This window comes from Spea bombifrons, chromosome 3 (assembly GCF_027358695.1).
Source record: "Spea bombifrons isolate aSpeBom1 chromosome 3, aSpeBom1.2.pri, whole genome shotgun sequence".
NCBI lineage: Eukaryota > Metazoa > Chordata > Amphibia > Anura > Pelobatidae > Spea > Spea bombifrons.
Window position 1 is genome coordinate 116,860,015 of NC_071089.1, and position 10,550 is coordinate 116,870,564.

Consider the following 10,550-nt stretch of genomic DNA (forward strand, 5'->3'; position numbering starts at 1 on the left):
TCGGAGCTCATCTACCGGTTCCCCATACGACACCGGTGCTGGTAATCAAGTGACACGGTCATTACAAATATGTGGTTGCATGAAAAGGAAGTCATGAGAAGAGACTTTATAGATTCAGATTTGTAAACAAATTTTAAGATTTTTTCTACATTATTATTATTATTATTAATATTATTATTTATTATTATTATTATTTTATTATTATTTATTATTATTTATTATTATTAATATTATTATTATTATTATTATTCTATTATTATTTATTATTATTATTTATTATTATTAATATTATCATTATTATTGATTATTATTATTATTATTTTATTTATTATTATTATTATTATTGCTGCAGTTTAGTTAGTGTCAGCTGATTCAGTAGAGTTATTACAATATGGGAACATTGCTTAAAGGGACGTATGCGCGTTAATGCATATGATGGCACCGGCCCCGGCAGCACCTGTGGCCCCTCATTTCCTGGCGTTGAGATGTAGGCGGTGTGGAGCTGTCACCCCCAGAACAACCCCCTTATGAGCCAAAAAAGGTTGTATGTATTAAAGTATGTTCCTCTCAGTATGTACATTACATCAGTGTGCATGTTTGTTGATATGTTACTGTGTGTATAGGTATGTTAGTGTGTGTATAGGTATGTTAGTGTGTGTATAGGTATGTTAGTGTGTGTATAGGTATGTTAGTGTGTGTAAGTATGTTACTGTGTGTATAGGTATGTTAGTGTGTGTATAGGTATGTTAGTGTGTGTATAGGTATGTTAGTGTGTGTAAGTATGTTACTGTGTGTATAGGTATGTTAGTGTGTGTATAGGTATGTTACTGTGTGTATAGGTATGTTAGTGTGTGTATAGGTATGTTAGTGTGTGTATAGGTATGTTAGTGTGTGTATAGGTATGTTAGTGTGTGTAAGTATGTTACTGTGTGTATAGGTATGTTAGTGTGTGTATAGGTATGTTACTGTGTGTATAGGTATGTTAGTGTGTGTATAGGTATGTTAGTGTGTGTAAGTATGTTACTGTGTGTATAGGTATGTTAGTGTGTGTATAGGTATGTTACTGTGTGTATAGGTATGTTAGTGTGTGTATAGGTATGTTAGTGTGTGTAAGTATGTTACTGTGTGTATAGGTATGTTAGTGTGTGTATAGGTATGTTAGTGTGTGTATAGGTATGTAAGTGTGTGTAAGTATGTTAGTGTGTGTATAGGTATGTTACTGTGTGTAAGTATGTTAGTGTGTGTATAGGTATGTTAGTGTGTGTATAGGTATGTTAGTGTGTGTATAGGTATATTACTGTGTGTATAGGTATGTTAGTGTGTGTATAGGTATGTTAGTGTGTGTATAGGTATGTTACTGTGTGTATAGGTATGTTAGTGTGTGTAAGTATGTTACTGTGTGTATAGGTATGTTAGTGTGTGTATAGGTATGTTAGTGTGTGTATAGGTATATTACTGTGTGTATAGGCATGTTAGTGTGTGTATAGGTATGTTACTGTGTGTAAGTATGTTACTGTGTGTATAGGTATGTTAGTGTGTGTATAGGTATGTTACTGTGTGTATAGGTATGTTAGTGTGTGTATAGGTATATTAGTGTGTGTAAGTATGTTAGTGTGTGTATAGGTATGTTAGTGTGTGTATAGGTATGTTAGTGTGTGTAAGTATGTTAGTGTGTGTATAGGTATGTTAGTGTGTGTATAGGTATGTTAGTGTGTGTATAGGTATGTTACTGTGTGTATAGGTATGTTAGTGTGTGTATAGGTATGTTAGTGTGTGTATAGGTATGTTACTGTGTGTAAGTATGTTAGTGTGTGTATAGGTATGTTACTGTGTGTATAGGTATGTTAGTGTGTGTGTGTAAGTATGTTAGTGTGTGTATAGGTATGTTAGTGCGTGTAAGTATGTTAGAGTATGTATAGGTATGTTAGTGTGTGTATAGGTATGTTAGTGTGTGTAAGTATGTTAGTATGTGTATAGGTATGTTACTGTGTGTAAGTATGTTAGTGTGTGTATAGGTATGTTACTGTGTGTATAGGTATGTTAGTGTGTGTAAGTATGTTAGTGTGTGTATAGGTATGTTAGTGTGTGTATAGGTATGTTAGTGTGTGTATAGGTATGTTAGTGTGTGTAAGTATGTTAGTGTGTGTATAGGTATGTTAGTGTGTATAGGTATGTTAGTGTGTGTAAGTATGTTAGTGTGTATAGGTATGTTAGTGTGTGTAAGTATGTTAGTGTGTGTATAGGTATGTTAGTGTGTGTAAGTATGTTACTGTGTGTAAGTATGTTACTGTGTGTATAGGTATGTTAGTGTGTGTATAGGTATGTTAGTGTGTGTAAGTATGTTAGTGTGTGTATAGGTATGTTAGTGTGTGTATAGGTATGTTACTGTGTGTATAGGTATGTTAGTGTGTGTATAGGTATGTTAGTGTGTGTAAGTATGTTACTGTGTGTATAGGTATGTTAGTGTGTGTATAGGTATGTTAGTGTGTGTATAGGTATGTTAGTGTGTGTATAGGTATGTAAGTGTGTGTAAGTATGTTAGTGTGTGTATAGGTATGTTACTGTGTGTAAGTATGTTAGTGTGTGTATAGGTATGTTAGTGTGTGTAAGTATGTTAGTGTGTGTATAGGTATGTTAGTGTGTGTATAGGTATGTTAGTGTGTGTATAGGTATATTACTGTGTGTAAGTATGTTAGTGTGTGTATAGGTATGTTAGTGTGTGTAAGTATGTTAGTGTGTGTATAGGTATGTAAGTGTGTGTAAGTATGTTAGTGTGTGTATAGGTATGTTACTGTGTGTAAGTATGTTAGTGTGTGTATAGGTATGTTACTGTGTGTAAGTATGTTAGTGTGTGTATAGGTATGTTAGTGTGTGTATAGGTATGTTACTGTGTGTATAGGTATGTTAGTGTGTGTATAGGTATGTTACTGTGTGTAAGTATGTTACTGTGTGTATAGGTATGTTAGTGTGTGTATAGGTATGTTACTGTGTGTATAGGTATGTTAGTGTGTGTATAGGTATGTTAGTGTGTGTATAGGTATATTAGTGTGTGTAAGTATGTTAGTGTGTGTATAGGTATGTTAGTGTGTGTATAGGTATGTTAGTGTGTGTAAGTATGTTAGTGTGTGTATAGGTATGTTAGTGTGTGTATAGGTATGTTAGTGTGTGTATAGGTATGTTACTGTGTGTATAGGTATGTTAGTGTGTGTATAGGTATGTTAGTGTGTGTATAGGTATGTTACTGTGTGTAAGTATGTTAGTGTGTGTATAGGTATGTTACTGTGTGTATAGGTATGTTAGTGTGTGTGTGTAAGTATGTTAGTGTGTGTATAGGTATGTTAGTGCGTGTAAGTATGTTAGAGTATGTATAGGTATGTTAGTGTGTGTATAGGTATGTTAGTGTGTGTAAGTATGTTAGTATGTGTATAGGTATGTTACTGTGTGTAAGTATGTTAGTGTGTGTATAGGTATGTTAGTGTGTGTATAGGTATGTTAGTGTGTGTATAGGTATGTTAGTGTGTGTAAGTATGTTAGTGTGTGTATAGGTATGTTAGTGTGTATAGGTATGTTAGTGTGTGTAAGTATGTTAGTGTGTGTATAGGTATGTTAGTGTGTGTAAGTATGTTACTGTGTGTAAGTATGTTACTGTGTGTAAGTATGTTACTGTGTGTATAGGTATGTTAGTGTGTGTATAGGTATGTTAGTGTGTGTAAGTATGTTAGTGTGTGTATAGGTATGTTAGTGTGTGTATAGGTATGTTATTGTGTGTATAGGTATGTTATTGTGTGTATAGGTATGTTATTGTGTGTATAGGTATGTTACTGTGTGCGTGTGCAGTGCTGTGTTAACCTTCTGCTCCCACCCTACCCCTTTCCGCGGTCGACATCTTCAATGCATTAAAAGGCAGGGGGAAGCAGGAACGGAGCAAGGTCATGTGATGTGACATAAATACACGGAATACCGCCCGCACCTGAAAGTTTTTTGAGTAGTCCTCTACTTCGGCCCCTATTTTTTAGATAACAGGTTACACATCTGCGTGACATTTATTAGGGGTTTCACTTCGCAGTTATCGTTGGATTGTGATGTAGGAGGGTAAGGTAGGTAGGTGACCCACCTCTCACTTCCAAACCTCACCCCATTCCTCTCTACGAGGGGCCCATCCACATTTCAATAGATATCCCAGTTTAAAACAGAGATAAGTCTGCTAGTTAACCCTTATTGGTCTGAATTTAGATAAAGAAACGCAGCGGCCCCTCGTTGTCAGATTAAAGACAAAATGCATTCATTTTAGACATTCGACTTCATTCTCAGTGTTTTCAGACGCTTGTGATATTTTCCACTCAAAAACAGGAAGTTTAAAAATGGTTCTTAATATCCCCTCCTTAACAATAAGACCGACATTCAGAGAAACAGAGAATTCCACAGACGCAGAATCATAATAATAATAATAGGTCTACAGAATACCCCGGAGAAGGCTGAGGGGTCTGCGGTGGGTCACATCATGTCTAATTATCAGAAAAGATGAGATTTGGTAAACTACCACAACACGTTTAGGCACATAGTCATTACCTTACTGTCTTGTTGTAAAAAATAGAATAGCTTGGCCTCAATCACCAAGAGGGACCCTAAGTTTTGCAGAGTGCCCCTTAGCCCCTATTCCCTATGTGATTTTACCTGCACTAAATTGAGTTTACGTCACCGCTCCGAGACGGGAACTAAAGAGCAGTAGTTGCTTGAGCCAAGGGAAGTGTAAGTAAAGCCAGAATATTGTGACAAACAAAGATTACCTTGCTTCGTGAATAGCAGAGGATAAAGAGCAGGGGAGTGTTTATGAGCCTTGTTACAATTATTCCTTACAACCACAGGACAATAACTAAAAGATACTAAAAGGTATTGGGTGCACTAATTCTGCACCTAATCCACATATCTAACACCCTTACACGCATACCAACATACACATACTCTTAAACCATGTACACTAACACATACATACTCCTTCTAACACCATACAGTGACACACACACTCTCCAACACCATACACTTAAACACACTTAAACGCCATACATTCTTACAGGCTCTGTCTGACACCATACACAAACACTCACTCTCACACCATACATTCACATATACGTGCTCTCTAAAACCATACAGAATCACACAATTACTCTAACACCAAACGGTAACACCCACACACGCTAACACCATACACAAACACACTTACACACTAAAACTAAATATACACACACAGGTAAGTATCATACTCTCACACAGAGTCTTTTGCTTACCTTCTGTGCTGCTTGCACTCTCTGATGGAGCGGCTGCATTATTACCACGCAGTCATGTCATTTGCGGTAGGCAGTAACAGTGTGGCGGACCTTTGACTATAAACGTCACATAAGAAACAATGTCATCCACGAGCATTTGGACATTGGCATTATGTGATCCCACCGGGTGTCTGCACCTTCGCATGCCACGGGCCTATGGGCCAAGATGAAGAGAAAACATATTATAATAAAGACACAAGTTTTGACACACAAAGCGCCATTCTAGCCTAGATGAGGCATGCAAAGTAACCAAAGAATTGGCACAAAAAGGGAGTTAAAAGTTACTCTAAGCTGCCACTCAGTGGAATAGGTAGGTATTGCACCCATCAAGTGATATTGCTCTTATCAAGTTGCATTATTACTTGAAATTATATATACGGTATATATTATTATTATTATTATTATTATTATTAAATAATACCAATTGGTTCTCATCAACTGTTTAAAGGGATACTTCCAGCAACATTAGTTCTGGTATAACTTAGTATAAATTTAAAATGAATAAAAAATATTTAAGTTTTTTGTTTGTTTTTCAATGATAACATATTTAAAGAGAATTTAGATGCTTATTCCCCGTAGTATCTCACGGGTTATTTTCCACGCTGGTGTATTCTATCACAATCCTAACTGAACAGTCAGAAAGCTGGGTGAAAAAAGTAAAATGGCAGCATGAAGGAATGTGCATAAAAGAAGATATTTTAGTTAATAGAATTTGACGTGTGCATTTGTATGAATGAGAAGGGGGCTCAAAGAAAAGGGGGAGAGATAAAGGAGAACATGGTTAGGAAGGGAGAAAGGGAGAGATAAAGAGAAAGAGGGTGAGAGCTAATGAGAAAGAGGAGGGAGATATACAGAAAAGGGGTAGATAGGGAAAAGGGGTGAGGGAAAGAGAAAAGGGAGGAGAGAGAGATGGAATTGGAGAGATTGGAGCAGAAAGGGAAGAGACTGACAGGAGACCTGAGACTCCGACAGGAGGCCACTGTGGATGCAACCTAGGTGCTGGGGCAAATCCTGTGGGTACAATCTGGGTGCTGGGGCAAGTCACGTGGGTGCAATCTGGGTACTGCCCCATTCTCTTTTGAAATACTGAATTCCTCCTCATTACACGCAAATGATTGGTGGCCATTCAATGGGAAGGCTAACTGTGCATGCGCACAGGGGATTTCATTGTAATGCTTGCCGAGCTAGTGCTGGGGGTAAGTATACCGTGTATATGTACATGTATATAAAGATATGTGTTTGGCTGAATACATCTCCCGCATAGCAAGTAGCTGGGGGTTGAAGAGGCCAAATGCATTTGATTCTTTAAAAAGACCACTCAGCTATCATATGCATTAAAGCACATATGACGGATGGAGGGTCCCTTTTAGCAGCCTTACCTATTTATTAACAGCCAAATCATTCCCTTACAAGAGTGACATAAATCTTTGTGAATTACCAGCCAATACTCACCTCCGCCTGCACACCATATTCATGATTTTCACTGATGAAAACCATAAAGGAGCCGTGTCCAAAGTGCGCTGTCACTACAGTTAAGATGAGAGAGAGAAGAACAGGGAAAGAGAGAATTACGTGCATATCATATTGACGAGCACATACACCAGTGTGTGCATTCTATTATGTTTATTATTATTATACATATATGTAGTTACCAACATTTGAATCATCAGGTTATATTGAGGAAAATAGATAAATAACAAGGAAATTACTGATATTAGAACGGCATATAATTAAAAAAATTATAGTAAAACAAATTTTACCAAACACAGTGATTTCTTCAAATTTTGTGCTGGTATGGGCCTGAGCAAGTGTTTTCCATGTGCGTAATGGGACATAAGGGACAATGGGACAGTAAAGTAACATTTGGCATGCTAGAGGTTGTGTACTATAATCCCCATTATGCAATTGCAAGTGTAAAGGAAGAGCCCTCATCAGTATACATACAGTTAGCCAGAAATGGATATGATACAGTGCAGCTCATAGTGAGCATAAGCACATAGTAAGCCTGACATATGTTATAGAACATTACTTTATATTGAGCCAGACAGTGATTATGGTACAGCATTACTCCCATTATTAAAACGTAAGCCAGACATTAAGGGTGGTACAGCATTCCCATCATTATATATTGAGCCTGAAAGAGGTACAGCATAACACCCATCATTAAACACTGAGTCTGACAGTGGTACACCACAACTCCCATCATAACATAAAGAACCATACACAAAAAGAAAGGTTGGAATGCAGCACTCAGCAGTGAAATGGTGAAATGGTGCACGAGCCAGGGTACCACCAAGTCCCTCAATAAATCCAAAATCAGCACTCAAATGATAAGGTGAGTTTATTTCACGCAGGCAACGTTTCGACGCACAGGTCTTTCTCAAGCCTTAGAAACATTAGTGCACACACTCAAGTATTTATGCAACAGCAAGTGATTAAGGGGTCGGACTCACCCGATCCTACATAACAATTTAAAGTGACAGTGCAAACTGACCAGTCTATATATAAAGTGACAGTGCAAAGATAGCCAGTCAATGTGTATATATAAACCCTTACGAAAAAATTACTGCAGTTTTTCTGAAGTAATACTGCAGTTTTTTGGACATGAGAAACTGCAATACTGCACTTTTACTGCAGTATTACTGCACATTTACTGCAGTTTTACTGCATTTGTACTTCACTGTACTGCAGTTTTACTGCAGTTATTTTTGTACGGAAGTACAATTGCAATAAAGCTGCAGTACATTGAAGTACAATGCAGTATAATTGCAGTAAAAAAAAAAGCGCAGTAAATACGCAGTAATAATGCAGTACAGTGAAGTACAAATGCAGTAAAACTGCAGTAAACGTGCAGTAATACTGCAGTAAAAGTACAGTATTGCAGTTTTTTCATGTCCAAAAAACTGCAGAAAAACTGCAGTAATTTTTTTGTAAGGGAATAAATAACATTATATTAAAAATCTGAATAAATATGAAAGTGAAGTGATAAATATACTACAAATATATATATATATATCTATTATATCTATGTACACAAGTTTAAAATCAACACTGTACTACAAATACAGACACTATATGATCTAAAGATATTACTGTAACAAAACTGTGGTATGATAATATACAATATTAAAGATCGGTCTGTCAACGCAGTGGCACAAATATTACATAACTATAATATTAGCCGAGCTAAAATAAAGAGAATCTAAAAGAGATAAAGGATAATGTTTAAGTTAATAAATAGGAATATCATTATATAAAAGTATATATTTCCAAAATAATCTGATTCCCAATTATCCTAAATGTCTCATATTAGGGCAAGGCTTTCACACAAGTTAACAGCCTATGACACTTGGTATTTCCAAGTAGCCTCCCATCCACATACTAACCAGGCCCAGCCTTGCTTAGCTCCCAAGATCGGGTGTATTCAGGATAGTATGGCCATAGGCTCACAAGAATGGCATTAAATCCAGTTCCCTATTAAGTCCATTTGGAAATAATGTATCCAATTCATAAATACACCATGCTTCACGTTGTTTTAGAATATTAACTCGATCTCCCCCTCGTTTAGGTCTAAATACCTGTTCAATAACACAAAATTTAAGGTATTTATTCAGATTTTTAATATAATGTTATTTATTTATATATACACATTGACTGGCTATCTTTGCACTGTCACTTTATATATAGACTGGTCAGTTTGCACTGTCACTTTAAATTCTTATGTAGGATCGGGTGAGTCCGACCCCTTAATCACTTGTTGTTGCATAAATACTTGAGTGTGTGCACTAATGTTTCTAAGGCTTGAGAAAGACCTGTGCTTCGAAACGTTGCCTGCGTGAAATAAACTCACCTTATCATTTGAGTGCTGAGCCTCTGCTTCTTTATTTTGAACATAAAGAACCAGACATAGATGGTAGTACAGCATGACTCCTATCATTATATATCCAGACACCGATAGTGGTACAGGATGACTCCGATCATTTTATAGTGATCCAGACACTGAGGGTGGGACTTCTATAATTATTCTCAACTCCTGATGTGACTGTACGTATGTTAATGTATATTTGTGATGTATGTGTTTACTGCCCCATATAAACTGTACAGCACTGCATGATTTGTTGGTGCTTAATAAATAAAAGATAATAATTATAATAATAATATAGTAATCCTCTAACAGACGGTGGTACAGCATGACTCCTATCATTATAAAGCAAGCAAAACACAGGCTATGGAACAGCATAACTCCCATCACTATATAGTGAACCAAGCACTGATGGTGTTACACCATAACTCCCATCACTATATTGATCATATTGACCATAACTCCCATCTCTCACCATAATTTTTGTTTGCATTTCATTGCCTTTTCACTCTCATTCACACTTGGCAAGTATGATATATATTAGCAATCACTTGGCTACTCAGTAAGATGAGTAACACTTAAGTAGCACTTAAACATAATGGAGACTAGACAGGTCAAGCTGAATACACATAGAAATGGAAACGAGGGTTAAGATGGAAAATGTTACGGCCCCCAATAATATTCCTTAAACATTATCACTAGTCCAACATTATCACTAGAACCAACTAAACAACACGCAATAAACTATACATTAAAACATGTCAATAAGCTAAACAAACCAAAAAAATATAATAGCAGAAATACCGTATTGGCTCGAATATAGGCCGCACTTTTTTCCCCCACTTTAAGTTTTTAAAGTGGGGGTGCGGCCTATATTCGGGCTCTAGCGCCCGACGCCCGGGACATGCAGTCCCGGGCGCCGGGCAGGCAGCGGGGTTAAGATACAGATCCCCCGCAGCGGTGCAGGGGACCTGCATCCTTCTCTGCTCAGACAGCCTCCCCTGCCAGCACTTCCCACGGGGGGGGGTGCCGGCACGGGAGGTTATCTAAGCGTTTTACCTCTGCCCACCCCCGACTTACCGGAGCAGACTCCCGGGTGTCTTGCAGGGCCGGCGGGAGACATTTACGCAATACGCAAATGCAACTTCCGGTAACGGTACCGGAAGTTGCATACGCGTATTGCGTAGATGTCCCTCGCCGGCCCTGAAGACACCCGGGAGTCTGCTCCGGTAAGTCGAGGAGGGGGGGCAGAGGAGGACGGCGGCAGCGTATCGCGGGGAGGGAGGACAGCGGCAGCGTATCGCGGGGAGGGAGGACAGCGGCAGCGGATCTCGGGGAGGGAGGACAGCGGATCTCGGGGAGGG